Here is a 16,085-nt window from a genome sequence, read left to right on the forward strand (position 1 = left end):
GATTCGTCAATAAAATTAGGATTTTTAATCCAAAAATGAGTTGAATATTAATGAAATCTTGTGAAGGGTGTAGTGTAGGATTTCCTACAACTACATAATGGCACTAGAAACAGGGAATGAAGATTGAAGATCACCCTAGAAAAGTTGAAGATTAATATTGATTTGTGGGAAATTAGAATAATTGGTGAAAATTACAATCTCTTACAATTTTAGTATTGAAATGGCTAGAAGGAGAATATATCGAACAACCACAACTGCTAGAAGAAGAAGTAAAAGACTTGCTGGAAGGGAGAGAAGTGAAATGGAGAATCTACTAGAAGGAAAATGATGGAGAAAATCAAGTTCAACAACCAGTTCAAAACACCGGTACAAAATGAACATGATTATGATAGAGTGAGTACACACTTGGCGATCAAATTCAGCAGAAGAAGAAAGAAGCAAGAGAAATAATAGACAGAAGAGAGCAAAAAAGAAAGTAATTCATGGAGATGAGGAAATTGGAGCGTTAGAAGTTGAGACGAAGAATACATGAAGAAAGAAGAGCTGAGACAGAAGAACGTGCAAATCTAACAAGGCAAAATCACGAATTGAGGATGGAAAATATGAGACTAGAGTAGAAGATCGAGAAGTACTACAAGATCATATTCAAGATCGACTAGAAGAGATGAGGCGAAACTCACCACAGTTAATGCTGGAAATAATATTCGAGAAGAAATACCAAATCCTAATGAAGAACATCGCGAAGATAGAGAAAGGACTGATGATCGTTACGTTCCACAAAATGAAACTTTTGATGATAGGAAAAATGATAGAAATCAAGAGAATGGACAACGTCAGGGACGAAATAATCAAGATGGCGAAGGGAATCGAGAGGAAGGAAGGAGAATTTTACATGAGAGAGAAGCTCAAAGAAATCAACAAACGATTGAAGAAGAAATTGAAAGACACTATGCTGAACAAGCACGTTTAACGCGAACGTGAAAGATTGAGAGCGGAAATGGAAGAACAAGAGCTTCAGGAGCGATTCGCCAGAAATCAACAATCGAGAAAGAAGGCGTACACAAAACCGGAATAACGGTAATCTCAATGAAGAGTATGATAGAGTACAGAGGAGGCTGAAAGACAACGAATGGAATTGATAAGAAATGAACAAAATCATGGAGGGGAAAATGAAGACATCATTATATGCGAATTCAAGATAGAGATGAGGAAGAGAATCGCAGGAGAACGAGATGAGAATGATGAAGAAGAAATGCAAAATTTCGCGAGAGAAGAAAGACATGAACGCAGAAGAAGGGAGGCGAAATTAAAAAGACCAATGGATCAAAATTCAGGCGTAAATGAACAAATCTTAAAAGAATTGGAAGAAATGAGAGGAATGCTAAATAATAGAGGAGAAGTAGGCAGAAGACAATTAGATGAAGCTATAGAAGAAGCTGCGAAAACTCCATTTACAAGAGAAGTACAACTAGGAGGAATACCTCCGAAATGCAATTTGCCCGCATTAACCAACATTTTGATGGAACAACTTGTGCAATTCAACACATCAAAGCCTATGTGAGATGCATGTTGCAGTGGGAAAATCATGATGCCGTATTGTGCAAGTATTTTGCATCCAGTCTAACAGGAGAGGCGTTAAAATGGTTCGAAGGTCTACCAAAAAATACAATAACATCTTTCAATCATTTGCAGACCACATTCTTGGGGGCATATATAAGTAACAATTCTTCGCGACCTGGTATTGAAGATGTGTTTGGATTAAAACAAAGGATTGGCGAAAGTCTGAAGCACTACCAAAAGGTGGAGGACTATGTGTAGTGATGGCTGGCCGTGTGGATGAGAGATATCTTATCTTGTCATTTATCAATGCTATGTTCGCAACCAATCTATTATATCCAAATTTTCAGAGTCAAGAAACATCACAATGACGAACTGCGAGAACTTCAGGAAGTATATTGCTCTAGAGGAAAGGCAAAATGAATGGAATCATACCCAGTTGCGAACACCAGTTCACAAGCAGCGAATGCAAGCTTATTACCCAAACTAATAAACACAGTGGCGAGCACTTCGCAAGGACAACAAGAAAAGGTTACGGGCAACAATCAACAGAAACTGGTGGCTATGGGAAGCCGAGATCAAGAGGAGTATGAAAGAGAAAGAAATTTCTACAATCGTGGTGGAAATAATAAGATTCAAAGACTTGATCAGCCGCAAGAAACTTATGGAGGTCAAGACAAAATTATAGAGGACAGGAGGTCACAAGATATGGGAGAATCAAGATGCCACCTCTAATGCAAGTGTGGAGAAAATATGGGAAGCTATAATTTTGATGGAGAATATACCAACACCATGGAACATGGGAACGAACCACCTCCAAGCCAGAAGTCATGAGTTCTGTTCTTATCATCATTTCATGGACATACTACAAATGATTGCAGAAATATAAAGAGAATTATTCTGAGAATGATAGATCAAGGAAAACTAAACCACTTTCTGGTAGGGCACCACAATCTCAACCATTACTACCACCACCACCAGAGCATCACAGAGTAAACACGGTAAAGAAGGAAACGTTCTTCGTAGAAGTTGGTGCAAAAGCAAAGAATCTATTCTGTCACTCTATCGTACATTCATACAAGACAATTGAAGATTTTCATGACAATGTTTTGAGTAGAGTGTTCGCAAGAGACAATGATGGAAGAGAAATTATGAACATTGCGAAAATCTCGCCATTTGAGGAATGGCAGAAACAGACTATTTCTTTTACCGTAGAAGAAGTCCCCGAAGGTGGAGAGGTACATGAAAATCCATTGGTGGTAAAATTAGAAATTAATCCAAAACCGAAAGAAGATGAAGATGATGAAGCTGAAGACTCATGGGCAATTAATAGGATTCTAATCGATAGCGGAATCTCTGTGAACATCTTTTTCTATCATACTTATAAAACCATGGGAGGGAGAGATGATGGTCTTATACCATCAACATATAAGATATATGGTTTTAATGGTACTGCCAACAAGCCTAAAGGGGAGGTTACTATGCGAATTCCATTGAAGGGAATATCTTCTGAAATCCTATTCTGTATTGTTGATGTAGAGTCACCCTACAATGCGTTAATTTTCGACCTTGGATATACGGGATTCTAGGTGTAGATTCAACTTTCCACCAGTGCATCAAATTCCCTCACCCCAGCGGTGCAGGAATCATAAAAGGAGATTGGGTTGAAGGAAAGAAATGTTACGAAACTGAGGTAGAATCCTGCGAAGGAAGAGCAAACAAGAAGGAAAGTTAGCGACGCAAAATCAAAGAGATACAAAGAAGTGAGAGATTGATGGTGGATGGAATCGAACGAAAAGAAGAAGAAATGTTGTGAAACTAATGCTAGCTCAGAATAAGAAATGGTGAACATACCACTACCAAGGAAGCAGTAGCAGAAAATAAGATGTGTATGAATGGTTGATTTGTTGCGAAAATTTTCAAAAAGTACATTTTCCTGAATGATAAAAAAGAGATTGAGAAGTGTAAATACGATGTGATGATGTGCGAGAATCTCGCAGAGATAATGAATTCTACAAAAGACAATCAGAGAACAATGACAAAAGAGAAAGGTGCGAACCTTTATGGCATACACCCTAGTTCGCGAATACAATTTCGCAAGAGGCAAATGTAAGAACTAAAGTACGTCATATAAGGGGGTACCTGTTGCATGGCTCAGGTAAAGGCTACACCGCCATCGGAACCTGAGTCATGGAGATTTGGGGTCAATAAATCCCATCCGAGAGAGGCACCTTGGATTCTCAGCTTAAGCATATGACTTAGGTTGGGCGACTAAGGTAATAAGGACTCTCCCAAGGAGTGCAGAATTTGACCAAGGCGCCGAGGTACACGGTTGAGTCAAGAGTGCCAGGGGCGTCTGGAGCGTACCTTGCCATTCTTGACAAGTCATGGCTTATACTGCACTCGGCCCGAAGAAAACCCCACTTAGGGTGCAGTATCGTAACCATAAACCCTATAGGTAAAAGGGACAAGAGGCTTCGAAAACAACTGGTTGTTTTTAAGACCTATGGGAGGAGCCAACCTTGTATGGTAGAGGTACGCCTCCTTGAAGGGGAAACCAGGGGGGATATAAGGGGGGTACCCTCCATTAGGGAGCTGATAAGTGTCTTAAGACGCAAATGTCATGAGGATTTTTACTCGCAAGGGTATTAAGGCTTGTCATATTTGTGCGACAATCCTGAAGAGGCAATAATACTAAAGAGAAAGATAAGACAAGATCAATGGGTTTTCGCATGAAAGTGCGAAGACGTCCTGCGATTTCGTCGCAAGACGGCAATGTCATGGGGCTTTATTTTCGCAAGAAAATTTAGGCCTGTCATATTGTCGCAACTATCCTGGAGAGGCAATAATACAAAGAAAAAAGTTAAGGCAAGATCAATGGGTTTTTGCATGAAAGTGCAAGGACGTCCTGCGATTTTGTCGCAATGACAAGAGGTGGCATAATAAGACCTTTAACTAGGAAGGCAAAATAAGACCACACAGGAATAAGATTTTGAAAAGAATCAAAATTCACTTCGCATATGATTGCGAAATTATACATAAACAACTGCGAAGTTGAGGCAGAAAATAAGAAAAATCTGCAAAATCTCTCATTTAGATACAAATAACAGAGGCAAGTATGGGAATGAATGAAATTAGAAAATGTTATTTGTCTCCACATGATAGATTTAAGCAAAAATTCAAAAATTAATGATTATGTTGATTAACCGTATTGCAAGGAAGAATTGTTTTAATGAATGCAGTTCGAAATGAAAGAAACTCATATATTAAGGAATATGGGGAACCAAAAGAATTCGCAAATATACAAAAAGAAGGAATAAATGTACAAGTATTACAGAAGATCAAAGAAAGAAACAAAGACTACTTCTTAGTTGATCCTTCATCATTTTCATCAAACTTGTTCTCTTCTTCGTCTGCATTAGAACCTTTATCTCCATCAGAACCTTCATCACCATCAGATTCTTCATCATCAGCTTCGCTATCAGAAATGGTCAGACTAGGAATGTTCTTTGGGATCTCCTCCAAGAGACAAGGATAATCAGAGTGAGGAATAATATGGTCATCACAAACCATTTGAATAGTTTGATTGCGAAAATGCAGAGCGTCGTTTTTAAAGTTCGCAATAGTGATCTTGGTTTGATTCTTTAATCTAGAATATTTGTCGTTGCGAGAGGAAAGATTCTTTGCGAGTTCCTCTTTTTCAGCTTCAAGTTCCTCAACTCTTTGGCGATATCTACTTTCAGACCCTGCGAAGCATATAGCAATTAATCAGTAACTTGATAAAAACTCGTGAAAAAACCAAAGATTAATAAAGGAAAGCAGTTAATGACCTTCTCTCTCAGAAATCATATCTCTAATCAAGGCTGTATGCTCATCTTGGAGACTAACATCTACACCTAAATCTTTTCTGGCGTTATCCAAGATTGTCGCGGCCCAAGCGAACTCATCATCACTATTTATGAGAAGACGAGAACGAACTTGGTTTTCTCTCTCGCTAAGCACATCATTTTGACGATTGGCTTCATCTCGTTCAAGTTGAACCTCAAAAAGAGTCTCTTGGAATTTTGCCAAAGCCTTAACACCTTGATCAGAGATACGATCTTTATCATCTATAAGTTTGATAATCTTGGTTCTTAATTCATTGATCTTCTCTTTAGAATTGAGATAAAAACGTTTAAATTGGTTGGCTAAACCTAAACTAGATCTATGATCAATCTCTAAGAGGCGAAATTTGGATTTAAGTTCATTCAAAGGCAGAGATAAAATTTTATCATTAGAGAAACTATTCAAAGATTTATTAAGATGTTCAAGAAGATTGTCATTATCTAGGGCATCGGGAAATGAACGAAGAAGAATGGCTTAATCAGAAAGACCATAAATGTCTGCAAAAAGGATTAATCAAATAAGATAAGACAATAGGATGAATGAATGAAAGGAAAGGAGAAAAATTGCGTACCATAGAGATGATCATTAGTTTTTTGAAGAGTAGAAATTTTGTTCCTTTGTGAAGAAGTGTCGATTTCCAGTTGTTTGTTCTTCTCCTGAAGACCTTTAACTTCAGCTTCTAATTGTTCGTTCTTCTCATGAAGACCTTTAGCTTCAGTTTCCAGTTCTTTATTCTTCGTACGAAATTGAAGATTCTTCTTCTCAAGAATTTCGCGTCTCCTCTCCAAATCTGAGGCAACAACGAAAGAAGCTTTTCCAGCCTGCGAAGAAAATACAAAAAATAATTAAAATAAAAAGACATTTTGAGTCACAATAATGAAGAAGTAAAAAGACGAAGGCATACCAAACTATTGAGGGAATTTAGGAAGCTAGGAGTCACTGATCTGGAGACTCCACGAAGAGAACTATCACCATTCAACAAAGGAGTATCACAAATAGTTGCGAGAGATTTGCATATATTGGCAAGGCAATTATGTCCCATACCTTGCCAAGAATCAGAGAAGATACCAGATAACTGTGCCATAGAGGATTCAGGTGGAGAATCTTTATTCGCAGCAGAGACGTCATCATCATCTTCATAACCATCAGGGAAATTAACATCTGAAGGAGGAGGAGAATTCCCTCTCGTTCTTTTCTTTGAAGAGGATGTAGATGATTTTCCTTTGCGAAGAATATCTAAACCCTTATCACCAGCCGTCGCAGCCTTGGTGGATTCTTCTACTTCAGCAATAACCTTCACACACAAATGAAGATAAGAAACAGAGGCAACAATATATTGTTTAAAATCATAAAAGAGTATTTCTTACCTCATCTGTGTATGAGCGAAGAGCTAGCAAGGTATTGGCTTTACCAGTCCTGCGGTAGCTATCTTTCAGTTTCTGTATCTATAGAATGTCGCAAGAATCAGCGAACAAAAGAGTAAAGATAAATACAGAAATATAAAGTTGGTGAAATTAGAAGAAATATACCTCTTTCACTTTATCAGGCCAAGAGAATACCCAATGTCGATAAGCGGTGAGATTCGCAGGAATGACATTAGAACCAGCAATATAGGGTCCTTTCAGCATTAAGGGGAAGACGCACCATTTATCATCTTTGGATTGGCGAGGGGTTTTATTTATTCCAGAATTCCAATCAATGTCATGCATGAGCATTTTATCTTCAGCAATAACATCATTCCTTTTCAAGCGAATACCCCAGCAAGTATTCTCTTTCTTTATGGATATTAATTCATAATTTTCGAAGAAATTCGCTACTGTATACTTCTCAGCGACTATCTCTAGATCTACGAATTTAGGATCCCTAAGTTCTTTGGAATAAAGAGATCCTTTACCAGCACCACGGTTAGCGAACTCCAGCATCAAACGGATGCAATCCCCACTCAATTGGAAGATAGCTCGCAAAAATCCCGAGTGAGCGAGAATCTTATAGAACAGAGGAATATCTAGGTCATAAAGAGGAATAGGGAGGCCTGCGAGAATTTGACCCAGCGAAACTATGATTGATTGAACATCACAATGTTGATCAGAGAAAAGTTTGATAGAAAGAATTGACTTGGCACTTTCACCAGGAATGGTAGAAAGTGTGAAACCTTTCTCGGCAAGATCTTTTTGAACATCCTTTAAGGTTTTATCATGTTTTTGACCACTTGGAGGCATATCTAAATATAGAGTATGGGAATGGACGAAGAATTAAGAAGATTGAAGAAGGAAGATAGAAGAAAAATTACAACAGAGGAATTTACGGAGAAAATGATGAAGTTGCAGAGAAGATGAAAAAGAGAGTAAAAAAGAAGAAAAGGGAGAGTAAAAAGAGTATATATATAGGAGATTTTCGAGAAGATAAACACAATTAATGCGAAAAGACGTGAGCGGTTGAAAAGCAGCGGTTACAGAAGACCTGTCAAGAAAAAGATGGGAGAAAAGATACGTGTGATAAATGCAGAATATGAACTGATGGATAGCTGCGGCATTTCTCACATCGTTCTCTACTTCGCAGAGAAGATATGAGAAGAGGCAAGATGTAGGATCAGAATCTCGCAGCAATAATGCCTCAGCGAAATTATTAACAATACAACACGACAGTGTCGCAGAACAACTTCAGAAACGACATAATAAACGACATCATCCAAATCATGAGAAAAGTGTGACGATCCTACGAAAATAAGGAAGTTTGCGAGATTGATATTTATAAGGTTGCGAAGAATGTCGCAAGTCATATCCGAAAATAAAGGACAGATTAGTTGTCATCCACTATGTAAATCCCTATAAATAGTCGTTCAGTTTTAAAGGAAAGAAAGAGATCTTTTTTGAGTGAGAAGCAAGTAAATAGGAGAGAGAAAATTTAGAGCAGTGGTTATTCTTGATTCCTTTATCTTTTCTTGTAAGATTGTTTAAATATTCATCAATAAAATTAGGATTGTTAATCCAAAAATGAGTTGAATATTAATGAAATCTTGTGAAGGGTGTAGTGTAGGATTTCCTGCAACTACAGCCATCAAGGAAGCAATAGACAATAATAAGAGTGTCCACCTAAACGTTCAAGCATTTGATCAATAAAAGGCAATGGAAAATGATCCTTCCTAATGGTGGCATTCAATTTACAGTAATCAATACAAATCCTCCAACCGGTTTGCACACGAGTTTGGACAAGTTCATTCTTATCATTCTCCACCACCGTCACACCTGATTTCTTTGGTACTACTTGTACGGGGGTCACCCACTTGCTATCGGATATGGAGGTAGATAACACCCACGTCCAAAAGCTTTAGTATCTCCTTTTTCACAACTTCCATCATGGGAGGGTTCAAACAATGTTGCGCTTCCCTTGTAGGCTTTGCATCGTCCTCCAAATGGATTTTGTGCATACACACGGCAGGGCTTATACCCTTGATATCAGCAATTGTCCATCCTATGGCCGTCTTGTACTTCCTTAGCACCCTTAGAAGTTTTTGCTCCTGTAATTCACTAAGCTTGTTAGAAACAATCACAGGTAAGTCTTCCTTGTCACCTAAGTACAAGTACTTTAGGTGATCGGGAAGAGGTTTCAATTCTAACTCTGGAGATTTAACAATGGAAGGTACAAGCTTTTCATCACTGCATGGTAAGAAAATAAAAGATATATTATGAGTTTCCGGGCATCCTTGTAGTGAATTAAGATCACCAAGGGCTTCCTTGACTTCATTACCACACTCTACACCACTATCCATGGATGTATTTAAAACGGTTTCCAAAGCATCTTCACCATTCAATTCAAACACTTGTTGTCCCAATGTATCCATAACATCAATGGAGAAACAAGAGTGAACATCACTAGGATATCTCATCATCTCGAAAATGTTGAAACGTATTGTTTCTCCATCAAACTCCATAGTTAGCGTTCCCTTGTCCACATCAATAATGGTTTTCGCCGTTTTCATGAAGGGACGCCCAAGTAGCAATGGAAGAGACGAGTCCGGTGACCCTTCATGCATCTCTAACACGCAAAAGTCAGATGGAAATACAAGTTGATTAACTTGAACAAGAACATGCTCAACAATACCCATTGGGTAAACATTAGAGCCATCGGCTAATTGCAATACAATTCCAGCCTTTTTAAGAGGACCTAACTCAAGTGAATTGTACATAGATGCAGGCATAACATTAACGGATGCACCTAAATCCAACATAGCTTTGTTAAATGTGGTGTTACCAATTGTGACTGGAATGTCAAAGCTACCGGAATCCTTACATTTTAGTGGGAGTTTGTGTTGTAAGATTGCCGAAGCATTCTCCCCCACACTTAGCACTTCATTACCTTTGAGCCTTTGCTTATTGGTACACAAGTCCTTCAACACCTTCTAATACTTGGGAACTTGCTTGATAGCATCAATGAGTGGTATGTTCACATGGATCTTCTTTAGAACGTCTAAAATATCCTTTTCTAGTTCCGCCTTCTTGGAGTTTGCAAATCTGCGAGGAAAAGGTAAAGGAGGAACATAAGTAGAAACCGGAGTTTTAGAGTTAGGAATAGGTACCTCAGAAGTTTGGGGAGAATCATCACTCTTCTCCTCCAAAACAGGTTCCTTTGGTGTTTCCACCTTGCCCGAATCAGTAACCTCGGGTTGCACAAGTTGTGTACCACTTCTCAACGTAATAGCATTGACACCCTCTTTTGGGTTAATGGGTTGAGAAAGGAGTTTCCCACTATTTTGTGCCTTTAATTTGTTTATGTCCATCGCCATGGAGCCCATTTGTGTCTGCAACTCCTTGATAGCACTCTTAGTTTCTTGCTGAATTTCTTTAAACATGGTAGAAATGCCTTGCATAAACGTTTGAAGCTTTGCATCGATATCAGAACCTTGATTTTGAGTTGCTTGTTGTGTTTGTGGTTGCTGAAATTGTTGTTGTTGCGGTGGAAATCCACTCGGACGGTTGAAAGTAGGTTGTTGGACTGCACCTTGCTTGTTGGCATAACTAAAGTTGGGATGATCTCTCCATCCCGGATTGTAAGTGTTGGAGTAGGGATCATACCGTCTTTGCTGATTTGGAAAGACCGCGCTAGCTTGCTCCAACTCTTCACCATATGAAGGTAAAATAACTGCAGCCATATTTTCCATCATTAGATCCATATTATCCATCCTTTGATCATGATGTGATGATGAATCCGTAACTTCATGCACTCTCCTAACCATTAGTTCACCTCTTGTGTAGAATTGTTGCGAGTTTGCAGCCATGCTTTCAATCAACTCGGTAGCTTGGGCCACCGTCTTGTTCACTAGAGCTCCACCACCCGCTGCATTAAGAAGATATATATCACTTGTTTGGAGGCCTTCATAAAAGTATTGGATTATCATAGCGTCACTGAATTGGTGGTGTGGACAACTTGCCACCAATATCTTGTATCGCTCCCAACATTCATACAAAGATTCTCCTACGTTTTGCTTTATCCCACAAATGTCTTTGCGAATTTGAGTAGCCTTTGACGCAGGAAAATACCTCTTTAGAAAGAGTTTCTTCAACCCGTTCCATGTAGTGACACTACCGGATGGTAAATAATACAACCATTCCTTAGCATTGTCCGCCAAAGAGAATGAAAAAGCTTTCAACATTGCACCATCGACATTAGTCTCCGGTGGTAGCATGGCTGTGACTATGGTATGGAAATCCATGAGATGCTTGTTTGGATCCTCATTCGCCATGCTGTAGGATCAGAATATCGCAACAATTATGTCTAGGAGAAATTATCAATGGTACAGCACAATAGCGTCGCAGAACAATTCCAGAAACGACGTGAGCAAGGATCATGAGAAAGATGTGATAGTCCTGCAAAAATTAGAGAGCTTGCGAAATTAACATTTGTAAGGTTGCGAGAATGTCGCAAACCATATCCGAAAATAAAGGACAGATTAGCTGTCATCCATTATGTATTTCCTTATAAATAGTCATTCGAGTTGTAAAGAAAAGAGAGAGATCTTTTTTGAGTAACAAACAAGTAAACAGGAGAGAGAAAATCCAGAGAAGAGATCATTCTTGATTTCTTTATCTTTCTTGTAAGAACATCCAAAGATTTATCAATAAAATTAAGAGTTTAAACCTAAAAATGGGTTGATCAACAATGAAATCATATGAGGGGTGTAGGGTAGGATTTCCTGCAACTACATAATGGCGCTAGAAACAGGGAGATTGAAGATCGAAAGTTGAAGATTGTTGATTGAGAATATTCAAATCAGAAAGTGATTAAATAAATCAGTGAATCAGTTAGAAGAAAGATGAATAGAATTAATGAAAATGGAAAAAGATTGGAGTGTAATATGATAACAAAAAGCTTGATCAATGAATTCCATGAAAACATCAAAGGAAGAATACATAAACGAAATTTTGAAGGAAATAAAGTTATGGCCGTAGAAAAACATCACCCTTGAAAGATTGGGAAAAGAAAAAAATTGCATTCACGGCGGAAGAAATACCAAAAGAAAATTTGAACCATACATCTCCGTTGGTCATCACAGTGCCTATTACACGAAAAGAGAAGGAGACAACAATAAAATCCACAGGAGAATGGATGTTGAACAGAACTTTAATCGATACACGAAGTTCAGTTGATATAATATTTTATCATGCATTCCGGGGAATGGGATTTAAATACGAAGAAATGTCCAGTTCAACATATTTTGTTCACGGCTTTGGAAAATCCACAACAAAACCTAAAGGAGAAATAATGGTACGAATTCCACTTGGAGAAATCGAAACACATGTAACATTGTGCTTGGTGGACATGGAATCGCCATATAATATGTTATAAGGAAGATCTTGGATACATGCGATAAAAGCTGCGGTCTCAACGTTGCATCAATGTATTAAATTCCCCACTCCAAATGGAATAGGTGAAATCAGAGGAGATGTTGACAATGCGAAATATATGTCACAAATTGAAGTAAAACATTATGAAGACAGCAAAAAGAAACAATTTCGCAGAAATTGGCAAACAAGCAAGGAAGGAAGAAGAATTTAGAGTATATATGATAATGGCAAAAAAAGGCAAAGGAAACCCAACGAATTTCGGAAGAAGGGGAAAGACCCATAAAAGCAATAAAGAACCAACACCAATGGGAGACCTAAACCCAGTTACACTGCCGCAGAACCACAAAAGAATAACTTGGGCTGATAGAGCTTCTAATGTTGAGAATTGGAACCAAAATGGATATAGAAAGAAGAAAGAACTATTACTTGTTGCGAGAATATAAAGATATTTTCGCTAGAACATGGATGAGATACCAGGAATAGATCCATCAATTGCATGCCCAAGTTAGAGATTAACAAAAATGTGAGACTATTTAACAGAGAATAAGAAAATTGCAACAACTTACCATTCCCAAATAGAAGAAGAATTACAGAAAATGCTTGAGGCAGGAATTATAAGAGAAGCTAAATACCCAGAATGGATAGCGAATATGGTCATTGTCCCAAAGAAAAACAAAGGAATCAGGATTTGCATAGATTTCACTGATTTAAACGAAGCTTGCCCCAAAGATAGTTTTCCGTTACCAGATATTCCTCAAATGGTGGAATCCGCAGCGGGAAATGATAGGGTATCATCTTTAGATGGGTACAAAGGGTATAACCAAATCCCTCTCGCTGAAGAAGATCAAGAACATACTTCTTTATTTGCCCCTAGAGGTTTATATTGTTACACGAAAATGTCATTTGGTTTGCGAAACGCGGGAGCGGCATATCAAAGAATGATAGAGAAGGTGTTCGCAAAATGGATACATAAAACATTAGAAGTATACGTGGACGATATGTTAGTAAAGAGTAAAGAAGCTAAAGACCATGTACAAGACTTGAGGGAGATTTTTGAATCCTTAGATGCGGCAGTATAACATTAAATTGAATCCTTAGAAGTGTACTATTGGAGTTGCATCGGGAAAATTTTTAGGCTACATTATATCAAAGGAAGGAATACAGGTTTGATAGACGCATTTATGTGTCTAATATAGCTCATTTGTATATATTGTTAGTGCTCAATTTTGTACTTATTTGGTTATTTTATTTATTTGTAGGTGTTTTTAGAAGAATAAGGATTTGCGGCGAAATTGGCTGAAAATGCGGCGTTTGGACCTCCGTTGATAGAGTACCGGAAGCGCCCCAGAAGTGTACCGGAAGTACCCCAGAAATACCCCGGAGGAACCCCGGAAAAAGTGCGGAAAATGCCCCAGAGGACACTTGCTATACGGATCCTTGATTTTGGATAAGGGGTAACCTAATTACTAAGGGGTGACCCATTTCCAGGCAGCTGCTAAAGGGAGACCAGCCACAGATAAGGGGAGGTCAACTTCTCAAATTTAAAAGCAAATTTTGGCGGGAAAATGCATGCATCGTCTGGCAGATTTTGGTTCGATTATTGGAGGAGTTTTAATGCGATTAAACACCGGAAATCAGTTGGGATAATCCTGTTAGACCTAAACAGACCCTATGCAAGTGATTGGGCTGATCGAATTGGGCTGGAATGGCCGTGAGAAGCGATCAAAGTCCAAACAGAATATGTGTTCTCTGTGAAGTTTTCAAATATATTTAGAGATTCTGGGAGAGTTTTACGTTGAAGTAAAGTGTATCTAGTCTTGTTTAAGGATTAGGAGAATTTTGGAGCGTAAGAAATTGCCAGAAGACGCGTACAAAGCAACAGAAAAGAGATTTCTCTCTCAACTGCACGTGAAGAAAAAGGGAGATAAACTCGGATTTAATCGAGTTATTTGGACCCTATTGGTATATAAAGGCTGGTGGGAAGTGAGAGAAAGTTTTATCAAGAGTTAGGGGTCGATTGGGAGGCCAGCAGAGAGGCGCAGGAGGAGTTGCAGGAATTGTACCTGCTGCTGCTGCTGCCATTAACAAAGCTCGAAGAACACGAAGAACACACCAGCATAGACAGTCGTTTATCAACAGTGTCAACGACTAGCATCCGAGGGTCTTAAAACAGCAGCGTCAACAGCAGCCGTGAGGTATCGTTTTTACAGCAGTGGTATTCTATCGTTCTTCTCTGGACGCTTAAAGAGGGTCGTAGTTTCACTGTATTATATTTTTCACTCTTTTAATCATATTTTGAGCATCAAGTATGTATTTTAAGAACATGATTATTATGAGTAGCTAAACCCCAATACTGGGATGATGGAGGAAGCTGTTTTTCAGCCATGTGGTTATTTAAATAATTCTTAATTCACTTTTTGCACCGATTTTAATTGATTTATGATTTCAATTAATTACTTGTGATTTTGTTTGATGGAACATGCTTAGTCCTAGGGATTCTTGATGTTCCATGCTTATCATATACAAGTAATATTTTATGGAATCTAATTTGGCAAAGATAGAGTTAATACTTGTTTTATTTTGAGCTATAATCGCCTAGAATTATTTTCTGAGCCACTTGAATATGAAACACATTGGAATCCTGAGTCCTGGTTCCTCTTGATCTTGTGACATATTGTGTATATATTTTTGTTTTAAAAATCTTTTCAAGTCCGAGCATCGAATCCGTATTTACCGCAAATTGAATTACTACAACAAAATGGCGCCGCCGACGCGGACTTGTATATAGATTTGTTTTTAGGTTTAATTTTTTTATTTATTTATTATTATTTGTTCCTTTTTACGTTTCTTTTTGTGTCTTTGATTTACAGGTTCGAAGTGGAATACTAAGGACTTGGGAACAAAAAGCTTAAAGCTAAAGCTAAAAGCTAAAAGAAGAAAAAAACATAATTTTTTTTTAGGATTTAATTTTATTTTTATTATTATTTTTATTTATTTTTGTATATAGCTTTTATATTTTTTTTAGAATTTGTAAATAGGCTTTATTTTTCATAATTTTTGTAATTTTTGGACTTTTTATTTGGACTTTATTCTGGACTTTGGACATTATTTTTAAAAACCCTACGGAAGGGTTATAAATTAAAAAAAATTAAATACAAACTGTTTGCAGGGAAGGACGACGATTACTATATCGTCTCGGCCCCTCGGGTTCGCACACGGCATAGGAGTCGTGGCCCGAGTCGACAACAACGGTTCATCGCCCGTCTGGTACGGGAGGTAAGTCCAACCGAAACACCCGCGAATCTCCTGCAAGCGGGTTACTGTCTGCCTTAAGGTGATAATTGTTTGAGGACGAACCGGACTGTTTTTAATTTCCTAGTAAAGGGCAAGGCCTGGCCAAATCAAGATAAGGACTCGGATTTCATCACCGTTTCCTTCTTGCCCGCCTTAGGAAAACGAAACCAAACGCGAACCTAAGCCTAAAATTTTGAATAGAACGAGACCAATAGGGTAACGAGCTTAATAGGAAACTCGTTCGAAAAATATTGGTTGCTCTTTAAGCACATTTCAAAGTTCATGATGGTTTCTGTGAGTTGAATGCGTGACTGCGCCGCCTTGTGATAGCGGTGAGGCCTTGGGTATCAAAGCTCCACTGAGCTTCCCTCGCCTCGATTCAACTTACATTAGCTCGGATTGATTCCAGAGGGGTGTGCTCAAATTGTAACGAATTCCTTTTCGAAGGAATAGAAGCTGGTCTAGAAAACAATCTAAGTGGAGCCATCATGCTTTTTGTTTGCTAGA

This window comes from Papaver somniferum, chromosome 9 (assembly GCF_003573695.1).
Source record: "Papaver somniferum cultivar HN1 chromosome 9, ASM357369v1, whole genome shotgun sequence".
Lineage (NCBI taxonomy): Eukaryota > Viridiplantae > Streptophyta > Magnoliopsida > Ranunculales > Papaveraceae > Papaver > Papaver somniferum.